Raw genomic sequence first — 13,069 nt, forward strand, 5'->3', positions numbered from 1 at the left:
GAATGCTTCTCCAAAGGATCAGAGCCCATCTATGGGAGCCCTTCCTTTTCCCTGTTAATCCCACTGAGCAGAAATTGTCTGCAGTTCAGCCACATGTGCAGCAGGCGGCGCTTCCCAGTGAATGGAGCTAAATACAAGGTAGCTCCAGTTCCTATCATCTCCCAAGTGTCAGCTAGAAATCTTTCTGAGTGGTCTAACTCTCTGACAGCAGCTAGTTTGGTCACTGAAAGATAATTATCATATTTATCAGACATGCAGAGTCCACAGTAGAAGATTGGAGAGATGATGGGAAGGAAGAAGGATCTGGGGGGATCTTCGTACTTTGCACCGTCTTGCTTTTTTACTTTCACTTCCACTTGTCGGTTATATTTAGGCAATAAAAAAACTACTTTGCTTGTTTGCCTTGACTCCTTTACAACACTAACCTGTGCTGGAAGTGACCAATTCTCTTTAGCTGCAGTAAACATGCAGATATCCCTGGGATGAAAAGTGCCTGGCTTAACAACTAAAATAATGTTTTTCTGCATCTGGACAAACTTTTTGTTTTGTCCTCCTTTGTTTTAGTTTCATAAATAAAATAGTGTTGGAATGTAAATAATACGACGCTGATTGTTTTTGAAGCAGTTTTGAATTAGTGCTCTGCAGGGAAACCCTTGTTGGCGAGCAGTAAGACGTTTCTTGTTGTTGGTCTCCAGGTTCGCACACATCTCAGGAGGAATTTTGGCTCATGCATCTTTACAGAAACTCTCTAAATCCTTTAGGTTTCTTGGTTGCTGCTTGAGAACTTTAAGCTTCGGCTCCCTCTGCAGATTTTCTGTAGGATTGAGATCTGTAGGATAGTAATGCTGGACCCCTTCACGACTCATCTTCATGTCTTTGCTGACATAAGGAGGTTCTCTTCCAAAACTTTACGTCACATGGTCCCGCTGATTGGTGCCTCAATGCCTTGAAGGCTTCTGGTACCCTTAGCAGAAAAACTGTTCTAAAGCACGATGCTTCCACCTCTTTGCTTGACTATGGGGATGAAATTCTTTGGGTGATGCTCAGCATTCCTCTTCCCCAGACACGACGCGTCAAATTGATACCAAATAGCTCGGTTCTTTCTGAATAATCGCACCAACAGTTGGCACCTTCTTGCCATCAAGCGTCTCGCTGATGGTCTTGTAGCCCATTCCAGCCTTGTGCAGGTCTAATCTTGTCCTTTGACAGCTCTTTGGTGGTGAAGAGGTTGGAATGGAAGAAATGGATTCTGTGGACAGGTGTGCTTTTTAACATAACAGGATTCTCTATAATCAATTGATTGATTGTAATCTAACACTAACCTAGGTTAACTCTAACCTAGATCAATTTAGGTTAAATTAACTAACCCTCTTTGCAATAGCCTGATGAAAATTTTCTAAAGAATAATGTTTTTAATGACATTTCATGACCATAATGTGCTTATTGTTTATTTTTTTTTAGGTCATAGTAATGCTGGACCCCTTCACGACTCATCTTCATGTCTTTGCTGACATAAGGAGGTTCTCTTCCAAAACTTTACGTCACATGGTCCCGCTGATTGGTGCCTCAATGCCTTGAAGGCTTCTGGTACCCTTAGCAGAAAAACTGTTCTAAAGCACGATGCTTCCACCTCTTTGCTTGACTATGGGGATGAAATTCTTTGGGTGATGCTCAGCATTCCTCTTCCCCAGACACGACGCGTCAAATTGATACCAAATAGCTCGGTTCTTTCTGAATAATCGCACCAACAGTTGGCACCTTCTTGCCATCAAGCGTCTCGCTGATGGTCTTGTAGCCCATTCCAGCCTTGTGCAGGTCTAATCTTGTCCTTTGACAGCTCTTTGGTGGTGAAGAGGTTGGAATGGAAGAAATGGATTCTGTGGACAGGTGTGCTTTTTAACATAACAGGATTCTCTATAATCAATTGATTGATTGTAATCTAACACTAACCTAGGTTAACTCTAACCTAGATCAATTTAGGTTAAATTAACTAACCCTCTTTGCAATAGCCTGATGAAAATTTTCTAAAGAATAATGTTTTTAATGACATTTCATGACCATAATGTGCTTATTGTTTATTTTTTTTTAGGTCATAGTAATGCTGGACCCCTTCACGACTCATCTTCATGTCTTTGCTGACATAAGGAGGTTCTCTTCCAAAACTTTACGTCACATGGTCCCGCTGATTGGTGCCTCAATGCCTTGAAGGCTTCCGGTACCCTTAGCAGAAAAACAGTTCTAAAGCACGATGCTTCCACCTCTTTGCTTGACTATGGGGATGAAATTCTTTGGGTGATGCTCAGCATTCCTCTTCCCCAGACACGACGCGTCAAATTGATACCAAATAGCTCGGTTCTTTCTGAATAATCGCACCAACAGTTGGCACCTTCTTGCCATGAAGCATCTCGCTGATGGTCTTGTAGCCCATTCCAGCCTTGTGCAGGTCTAATCTTGTCCTTTGACAGCTCTTTGGTGGTGAAGACGTTGGAATGGAAGAAATGGATTCTGTGGACAGGTGTGCTTTTTAACATAACAGGATTCTCTATAATCAATTGATTGATTGTAATCTAACACTAACCTAGGTTAACTCTAACCTAGATCAATTTAGGTTAAATTAACTAACCCTCTTTGCAATAGCCTGATGAAAATTTTCTAAAGAATAATGTTTTTAATGACATTTCATGACCATAATGTGCTTATTGTTTATTTTTTTTTAGGTCATAGTAATGCTGGACCCCTTCACGACTCATCTTCATGTCTTTGCTGACATAAGGAGGTTCTCTTCCAAAACTTTACGTCACATGGTCCCGCTGATTGGTGCCTCAATGCCTTGAAGGCTTCCGGTACCCTTAGCAGAAAAACAGTTCTAAAGCACGATGCTTCCACCTCTTTGCTTGACTATGGGGATGAAATTCTTTGGGTGATGCTCAGCATTCCTCTTCCCCAGACACGACGCGTCAAATTGATACCAAATAGCTCGGTTCTTTCTGAATAATCGCACCAACAGTTGGCACCTTCTTGCCATGAAGCATCTCGCTGATGGTCTTGTAGCCCATTCCAGCCTTGTGCAGGTCTAATCTTGTCCTTTGACAGCTCTTTGGTGGTGAAGACGTTGGAATGGAAGAAATGGATTCTGTGGACAGGTGTGCTTTTTAACATAACAGGATTCTCTATAATCAATTGATTGATTGATTGTAATCTAACACTAACCTAGGTTAACTCTAACCTAGATCAATTTAGGTTAAATTAACTAACCCTCTTTGCAATAGCCTGATGGAAATTTCTAAAGAATAATGTTTACCTCATAAAATGTACATTTTTATACAACATCGTCATGCCTCATTCCTTCAAGATACACCAGCATCCTCAGTCACAGCTCCTCTCAAGCCCCCGGTCTGCTCTCCCGTCCAAATGCATTTTCGAGAATTGAGACATCCTTCAAGATGGCGCACTAAGATTGATTTCAGTTCACGCAACAGGAGGACGGAACAGCCAAGGGGGCATAAAATAAAGAAATGAGAAAAGCCCCTCGGCTTCATCAGTCAAAGGCAGGCATATGCAGCCTTAAAATTCAGCACAGACCCAATTTATTGAAACTGATAGATCCGATGGTATTTCTTGTAATACTGTGTATGAAAGTGACCTCCGCATGAGTCACTGACTAAGTGAAGAGGTGGACAGGCCTCCCTGTGTGCAGATTCATTCGCGTCCATTTCTGAATGCACAGCCTCGGAGCTAATGGATGTCATGTCGGTGAGGCAAAATCCAGTGAAGGCTGCTGATATTTATTGTTATTAAACCCACTTTAAAGAGCTGAGATGTCAGGATTTTTCCTGTCTCTGTAACCTTTGAGTTACAGCACAGACTACCTGATCATGCCTGTAATATGAATCCATAACACAGCATTAGCTTCGCTCATGTTAACGGTGTGAATCACGAAATGTGTGTGTGTGTGTCTTCGCCATATTAGAGTGCAGGGCTTTTTGTTAGCGTAGAACCAAAGACATTATCAGATAAAACAGCACCGTAGTATGGAGTTTCATAAATCACAGCCTCACTTAAAATGTTATTTCTTTAGCAATCAGCCAGTGAATCACATTTGCATTGCACCTTGTATGCATATTAGTGCAACACAAAGTTCTTCACAGATGAAGAATGACAAGTCTGAAAAGACAGAGCAAGAACAACGCAAATAATGTGCAGTGATAAGCAATTAAAAATGAAACGACCAGTTAAATAAATGCAATTCAATTTAATATGGCATTAAAAATTAAGGACAGGTTAAATAAAGCAAAGAAACTAGAATGAAATGAACAGTAATCAATACGCTTTCGTCACTGGATAAAATACAATCACTGGCCTCTTTATTAGGGACACCTTTTCAGCTGCACATTAGCACAGATATTTGATCAACCAATCACACGGCAGATGCTGAAGCCATTTAGGCCTGCAGACTTGGTCACGACGACCTGCTGAAGTTCAAACCCAGCATCAGAACAGGGTGATTTAGTGGCTTTGAACATGGCATGGTTCTTGGTGCCAGATGGCTCTGAGTATTTCATAAACTGCTGATCTACTGGGATTTTCCATAAACCATCTCTAGGGTTTACAGATAATGGTCTGAAAAAGAGAAAATACCCAGTAAGCAGGCAGTTCTCTGGGTGAAAATGCCTTGTTGATGCCAGAGCTCAGAGGAGAATGGCTAAACTGTTCATCAAAAACATTGGCTGGTCTGAGGAGTTTTGATTTCTGCTGGGAGAGTTAGAATTTATCATAAACAACATGAAATAATGGATCCATCTGCCTTGTGTCAGTAGTTCAGGCTGCAGGTGGTACTGTAATGATGTTCAGGATATTTCCTTGACACACTTTGGGCCCCATACCATCGATTTATCTACTCAAGTATTGTCGCTGACTATGTCCATCCCTTTATGACAGGGGTGGGGAATCTCAGTCCACGAGGGCCGGTGTCCCTGCAGGCTTTAGATGTGTCCTCGAACCAACACAGCTGATTTAAATGCTAAATTAGCTCCTCAACATGTCCTGAAGTTCTCCAGAGGCCTGGTAACGAACTAATCATGTGATTCAGGTGTGTTGACCCAAGGTGAGATCTAAAACCTGCAGGGACACCGGCCCTCGTGGACTGAGATTGCCCACCCCTGCTTTATGACCACAGTGTACCCATCTTCTGATGGCTACTTCGAGCCAGATAATGTGCCGTGACACAGAGGTCAGATCATCTCAAACTGTTTTCTTGAGCATTACAGTGAGCACCAGAGGGGTGATCACCAGATCTCAGTCCAACAGAGCATCTTTAAGCAGGCAAACGGAGGTCTAATCCATTACTTAAAAGTGTAACTACTGACATGAATAAAATAGAATAAAAGCTAATTGTAAAATTAGTTATAGTAAAGTAAATAAAGATAAATAAAAAAGTAACTGTAAAGTCTTTGAGAGTACCCCGCCTCTCTCCGTACTAGAATAGGCTCCAGTCGCCCAAACCCTGAATGGATAAGTAAAAGATAGATGGATGCTACTGCTATATCTGACTTAAAGGACGTGCAGAATCAACTATTTCAGGAAAATCAAATCCTTATCATAAAAAAGGCAATACAAATCCACACCAAGACCACTAAGATGCCAAAAAGGTATTTTTTTTCCACTCTGCACTTTGAATTCGGTGTACTGAGTTAATATTTCACTCGCAGAGTCCCGCACACCAAAATCAACAGAAAACAAACATATTTCTTGGTAATTCTCTGGTTCTGGGAGGTGCAAGCGAACCTGATTAAACAAGTACCAGACAAGCCAGCAGGCCGGAGTTTACGCTGATCACACTGGAGAGGAGGAGTAGGAGATCCCAGTGCTACCCCAGTACCCATCTATTGAAATCCAATTGGCATAATGGAACTGGTTTCTACTTGCTATTCAATTCAGCTCATCAGTAGAAAGCTCCTTCTCCACCCACGGTCCTCTTCGCCCCCTCTCTATGTATGGTAATAAGCATTGCAGCAGTGGCTTCCCTCGTCCTGTTTTAGACATCTCTTTCATTCTTTATTCATATATCTGTGTGTGAGATAACTGCTGCACAGCGCCCTGTTCTGCGTCTTTGATTTGGATAAACTATCAGATTATGGAAGGAAATAAATGAAAATTGTGGCTCTAATTGATGTGCGTGGTTTTGTTGCTGATATTGCACGGTGATTTTTAGATAATCCTTTCTGCATCTGTGTGCATGAGTGTTTGGTGTATGTATCTCTGCACTGTTGGGTGGATCCCACTTCTTTCTCTGTTCTGTGGTGCTTTCAGAGAGACGGAGAGAGAGAGAAGAGAAGCAGATTCTTTTCACAGCTAAGAGTCTAACTCCAAAACATCAAAGACAGAGAGAGGGAGAGAGAGAAAGAGGAGAGACCGATGTAAGGAGGGAGGGGTATGCCTTGTATCCGGGTAATGATGGAGGAGAGAGAGAAGGAGGGATGGAGAGAGACAGAGAGACGGAGAGGTAAGGGAGGGAGGGGGGGCGAGGGAGAGCAGCCAGCCAACCAGTAGAAGGAGAGAGAGGAGCGAGAGGGAGCGGGGGGCACTGTGAACAAGCTGAGAGGAGGGAGGGAGGAGGGGAGGATAGTGAGCGAGGCATGGGGAGATTGCCGGACCAAAGAGAGAGAAGTGTTACTACAGAGCTGCTGCCGCTGCTGGAGGACGAGCTGGGAGCCGAGGATAATGCTCCATACCTCCGCGTACAGCGGCACGCCGGACACCTTGTAATTTCTTGTTCTGGTGGCGGTTGTGGAGGAGGAGGAGGAGGGTCTTTATTGTTGCAGCAGTGATTGTCTTTTCTTTTTTTTTCCTTTCCTTTTCACTACATCCTCCTGCTCACCCCTACTCACTCCTTATTCCTCTGCAACTGGCAACCGCTGGGCTCCCCCTACCCCTCCTTCCTCTCTTTTCTACTTCTGTCCCCTTTTTTCCAGAGGAGGGATTTCTGTAATTCATCAGGGATTGTAGAAGACAGTAAGAATGTTTTCTGGCTTTTTCTGCTTTTCCTTTTTTTTTTCTTGACATGCATGGAAACGGAGTAGGGTGCATGCCAGAGCAAAAGAGAGAGTATGATTTTATTTTTGAGGAGAGGTGGTGGTGGAGTCTGTAGGGTGTGTGTGTGTGTGTGTGTGTAGCAGGAGGTGGGAGGCAGGGAGGAGGTTTGCATGTTCAAGTTTACTGCATTGATGTGAAACATTCATTCCTGTGCCACATGGCAGTCTGTGCATGCAGAGTCCCAGCTTTTAAAGGAAAATATGCAGCAGTTGCAGGAAAACTAGAGGATCTGCTGAGGGATGCACAGACACAGGGGAAGGCAAACAGAGCAGTATTTGACAGCGCTATAGCCAGTTTAGTCTTTCACAGCTTTATAGAGAGAGAAAAGAAAAGAGGGCAAAAAGTGTGGGGACGAACAGAAAAAAAGAAGACGAAAGCAGAACTGGAGGAGCAAACATTTGTTGAGGAGGGAAGAATAAGAAAAGACAAGCTGGGGAATGAGTAAATGTATGTGCAGCTGCTCCAAAAAAGGCAAAAATATGAGCTATGCCAGCTTTTCGATTTATCATTGTGTCAAACTGATAATCCCACCCACATAGATTTGCATGCATGCCAACGATTGGTGATAATCTGCTGCTCAAAGGAGTTCACTGCTCAGTGTTCACATTTAAAAAGCTAAACAGTGCATAAAAATCACCAAGAAAGCCACTCTGGATAACCGACACACTGGCAGTAGTGCACGGTACGCGTGGATGAGCGTGGACACAGATGCGCGTTTGCGTTAGAAATGTGTGGACCGATGGAGTGGACACAGTGGGTTTGCCCTGAATTAAACAGCAGCAGATATTAATGTCAAACTGCTCTCCTCACACTTGAGCGACTGCTTCTACAAGAAAAGGGTCACCTTGCCAGCTGGGAACATGTGTTTGGTTTGGTCCTGTCATTATCTCGCCAACTGAGTTCAGTCTATCTATAGACGCCTTTGTCTCTACTGAACACGGCGGCACAGAAAGGTGACGGCTCTCTACATGGTATATATAATTACACGCAAACTGTTTCTGTATTGTGCAGATCAGCGGGGTGGACTTCAACATAATGAAGCAAAACTTTAGCTGCATAAGAAAAGACACGAAAGAGTTCTCGATAATGAAAAGTCACACGTGCAATTTATTTAGTGCATGTGGTTTGTCCGCAAGACAATGGAAATTTTCCCTTTCCATCAATTTCCATCAGTGCATTAATTGTGGTTTTAGAGGAGCGTATCGACTGGTTTGATGTATAACAGTGAAGGGCTTTTCTGTAGCGAGGATTGAGTTAAGTGTTGGTGAACAGATACACAACTCAGTCTCTGCCTTTGAGTGGTGCGTTTGAACTCTCCCATGAGTTCAAACGCACTCATCACATGCTGATGTCAAGCAGTCATTGCACACTAACGCACGCTACCAGCTCTCCATAGATCAGTGTCAGCGACGCTTCACTTGCTCATATAAAAGTAATAAGTTTCAGTCTGCACAGGCACAATTTAAAGCCATAAGTTTCCGATTTAATTGGCGAATCCACACTTTCTGTGGGAGATTTATAGGTGAAGGAGTCTCTGCATAGAGAGGGCTGTGATTATAATGGTCTATCTGCATTAGGATCTTGTTTCATGAGCATCTGTAACTCTTCACGGTGTCTGATGATCTGATATTACAGATATCTCATTTACAAGAATAACTTGCAAGGTCAGTCTTCTATAAAAGCCAAGAAATCACAAAAACACTTGATACTTGAAAATGATTTAAAAATATAAAGATTTCACTCGCCTTTTTAATTTGCCCACAGCAGTAGCATGCAATAGTAGCCATTTAAGTTATACAAGGATGAAAATTCACTGTTAAAATTCACGATTGAAGTTTAAAGTACAGTAATATGACAAGCTAGGTCTTATTTATCCATTAAAGGTTTCTTATGCACTAAAAATAAAATACAGTACCTTGTTGCACCTTTAGGAGTACAATGGGGCAGTATGCCAGATTCTGCCACGGTGCTTTAAATTTGCTTCTTACAGATGTGAATCTTGAACTTCTGGTGACAGCTTTTTTCCACAAAGATAATAGACTTTTAAAAATGAAGGTGTAAAACTGAGTACCATAAGACTGAGTGTTTTATTCATTCAAACACTTGGAAATTAACTGACATTTGTGTAGAACTCCTTTAGTCCCATTGACTACTCAAAGCTTTATCCATGAACATGTGCACCTTCCTATTTTTGCTTTGAGGCACTGATATAGAAATCCGATCGAGGTTGAAAGATCCATCCGTCTGTCCATCCATCCATCATCCATCCATCCATCCATCCATCCATCCGTCCGTCTGTCCATCCATCCATCCATCCATCCATCCATCCATCCATCCATTCATCCATCCATCCATCCATTCATCCATCCATCCATCCATCCATCCGTCCGTCCGTCCATCCATCTGTCCGTCCATCCATCCGTCCATCCATCCGTCCATCTGTCCGTCTGTCCATCCATCCATCCATCCATCCATCCATCTGTCCGTCTGTCCATCCGTCCATCCATCCATCCATCCATCTGTCCGTCCATCCATCTATCCGTCCATCCATCCATCCATCCATCCATCTGTCCGTCTGTCCATCCGTCCATCCATCCATCCATCCATCTGTCCGTCCATCCATCTGTCCGTCCATCCATCTATCCGTCCATCCATCCGTCCATCCATCCATCCATCCATTCATCCATCCATCCATCCATCTGTCCGTCTGTCCATCCGTCCATCCATCCATCCATCCATCCATCCATCCATCCATCTGTCTGTCTTCTTCCCCGATCCAGTTCTGGGTTGCACGAGGCTGCAGCCTCCAACCTGTTCATATATGGGTGAATGCACACTGCGGGCAGGTTGCCAGTCTATCAGATGATTAACACATAGAGCCAGACAGCCATTCGCACTTACATTCACACCTGTGTCCAATTTAAAATCGCCGATTAACCTAACACCTTTCATTTTTCTGAACTGTGGGAGGAAACTGGAGTACTCAGAGAGCACGGATGCAAATGCCACATTGAAAAGCCCCAGCCTGTATTCACACCCTGAACCATCTTGCTGTGAGGTTACAGTGCTAACCAGCTAAACAGTAAATCCTTAAAATTTACAAGTGAAATTAATATTTTAATTCCCTGTTGTTGGACACAGCTGATTTTCTGATGTTACACCTTAAGAGAATTGCAAACGTGCTTTTTATTGCTTGAGAACCTGCATGACCCCCATAGGTATTATGGACACAAGTGTCCCACTTTATGTGGCAGTGCACATCATTTACTGGCACAGTATCCCATATTTTGATTTTGGCTTTACATATATATATGTGTGTGTGTGTACATGTGTCCATATATATATATTTCACCTCACAAGAAAGACGAGGCTCAAAAATGTGATTCCTACTGAAATCCAAAGATGACTACCTGAAAGAAAAGCACAAGCGAATACACAGGTGCAAAAAAGGCCATAGCATAAAAGAAACTGTAGCTTTAATTCACGCTTATGTGGAGTGGGAAAATTACATTCAATATATCCTTATTATATGTCGCCTTCACATGATCTCTTTATCATTTGTTAAGTCATCTATCAACATTTCAGGCTAACTCTCAGCATTATTAGTGTTCCACATTGTCCTTCTATGTCTCACATTTAATTAGTTGGGATCAGGCCATATTATGTATACGTTTCTACCTTTAGGTGCTTGTGCTGTATAAATCTAGCCTTATTTCTGAGAGTGTAGAAAGTAAGAACTAGTTCACATTATCTCTTGTTTCTGCATCGTCATCAGGGAGTGAAACCAGTTTGTTTAACTAGTCCTCAGTTTGGTTATATTGGTACAGAATCCACTGAGTGACACAGAAAGAGGAGTCTGAGGGAGTGAAGTTTGGAGGTGCGGCCCAGATCGGCCCAATCTAAATCTGTTACTTTGGCTCCCTGGGTGCCGAGTTTAATCGATGTGGTTCAACAGGCCGACGCCTCCGTGGAGTGTTGATTAACTGACTGTCATGTCGTTTGTACTTCAGATCTTGTTTGGCACAAAGCGAGCAAGGTCCAAGAATCGGGCACAATCGGATGCCCTTCACAGCTGAATTGCCATTCAGCTCATCTTAGCAGGGAAATACCACAAATTCCTTCTTGGTTGGTAAAGTGTTGTGAAACGGCGCACTTTAGTTCCACTGTATACACAGCGCACGGTTGACATTTCCACCCATGCAGATCCCTCTTTGGGGATGAAGAGACCAAAATCTCTTCTCGCCACTCATTCAGTTTAACGAAGCTTGGCAAAAAGAGGATTTATCAGCACACTAAGGCAGAGCTTACCTGACTCATGGACGCAAAACAGGCCTTGATGGAGATAAATCTCGATTAATTGGAATTAATTGGATTATTTCAATCCATGTTTGCACTGAATCTTCATCCACAGGGGCGTGGGAAGGAAAGGAGGATGAATGTTGTGACTTTTGGACTGATAATCCCTGTGTTCAGTTGTTGTTGTGGCGACATCTTGTCAAAGCCTTTGTTTCCTCTAAGGGATTGTGTCTCTTATTTTCAGTCTCTCCTGGTTTATTTGCCCGAGCGCGGGGAGTACAGCACGACTTTCTTTTCAATATTTGCCACACTGCTCAGAGCGAGATGTATTTCATAACTCCAGATTTAGCCATGTCGTTTACTCTCTCACTCTTTTCTCTCTTTTTTTTCCTCCAGTCTCACTCATTCCTTCTCCATCTCATGTAAACGACTGATCTGGGACAGACAGGCCTCCCCTGCGCTCTGTCCTACTTCAGCGTTGCCCTCTCTTGTCTCTCCTTTTTCCTTTTCCTGTGTCGTTTACCTCTATCCACCTATCTCTCGGTGACTCGCTCTGTCTTTTTTTTTCCATTAATCATTTTACTGTCTGCGCCTGTTTCATCATACCAGAGTGATGGTTCTGTCTAGTGTTAATAGGCTGTCAGGGTGTTTGGGAGACAGTGGTGCTATCATTACTTACAGTCCATTTTTCTCCACATGACGTGATGCAAAAAACTGATGCTTGTCTGTCATGAAACACCTCCCGCTTGATTGGAATATGGAACATGGTCAGGAGTCAGTGTCGCTTTAGAGGCTTTGGTTAATATTCAAAATGTAAAGTGAACAGAAATCTATGGCTTCCATCTTTATGCTAACTATAGAACCTGGAAGACATTGGCATGGTAACGTGATGGGTTAATAATGGCTTAGGTGGGTCTCAGCATTTATAGAAAGAAAAATGTAAGCTGTGTCTAGGCAACAATTTTAGCTTGTTGGGGCGATCGTGGCTCAAGAGTTGGGTGTTTGTCTTGTAATCGGAAGGTTGCCGGTTCGAGCCCCGGCTCGGACAGTCTTGGTCGTTGTGTCCTTGTGCAAGACACTTCACCTTCCGCCTACTGGTGATGGCCAGAGGGGCCGATGGTGCAATATGGCAGCCTCGCTTCTGTCAGTCTGCCCCAGGGCAGCTGTGGCTACAACCGTAGCTGCCTTCACCAGTGTATGAATGTGAGAGTGAATGAATAGTGGTATTGTAAAGCGCTTTGAGGGGCCCCGAAAAGCGCTATATAAATGCAATCCATTATATTATTGTAGCTCGAGAGTTATCTTATAAAGTTAGGAGCATCACACATGTGGCCCGATGGCACAAAGCAGCTCTTCAAACAGTCCAGTCTAGCTCCCGGATGAAAATTGCAGTGAAGTTTGAAGAACTAGACTTATATCTGCGACAAAGTGAACCTGTTTTTTCTTTTTTTTTAAACAATTTTCACATGCAAAAGGACTTCCTTCCTGGCATGTTTCGAAGGCTGCCACACGTGGCACCGCTTTCAATGAAGAGGCCGGCTAGTACAACTATGACTAAGATAGGTGCAGCCTCGTCGTGCGTCATGACTGTCGCCTTTCATGTGGCAGAGAGAACAGATTCAGTAACATCACTGTTTACTCTTTAAATATCAGTTTTGATGGAGTGAGTGAGAAAGCCAAT

At 43.1% G+C, this 13,069-nt stretch overlaps 1 protein-coding gene and 1 long non-coding RNA gene across 2 annotated transcripts in view; one reads left to right on the forward strand and one right to left on the reverse strand.

Annotated features, from left to right (window-relative positions):
- LOC146519543 (uncharacterized) overlaps positions 1 to 13,069 on the reverse strand; it is a 167,420-nt gene that overhangs the window by 127,796 nt on the left and 26,555 nt on the right. The window lies entirely within an intron of this gene.
- shank1 (SH3 and multiple ankyrin repeat domains 1) overlaps positions 6,555 to 13,069 on the forward strand; it is a 118,391-nt gene continuing 111,876 nt past the window's right edge. Inside the window, exon 1 of the mRNA XM_085157674.1 lies at positions 6,555 to 7,011. The gene's annotated coding sequence lies outside the window, so the exon portion shown is untranslated. The remainder of the gene's footprint in view (positions 7,012 to 13,069) is intronic.

This window comes from Neolamprologus multifasciatus, chromosome 4 (assembly GCF_963576455.1).
Source record: "Neolamprologus multifasciatus chromosome 4, fNeoMul1.2, whole genome shotgun sequence".
NCBI lineage: Eukaryota > Metazoa > Chordata > Actinopteri > Cichliformes > Cichlidae > Neolamprologus > Neolamprologus multifasciatus.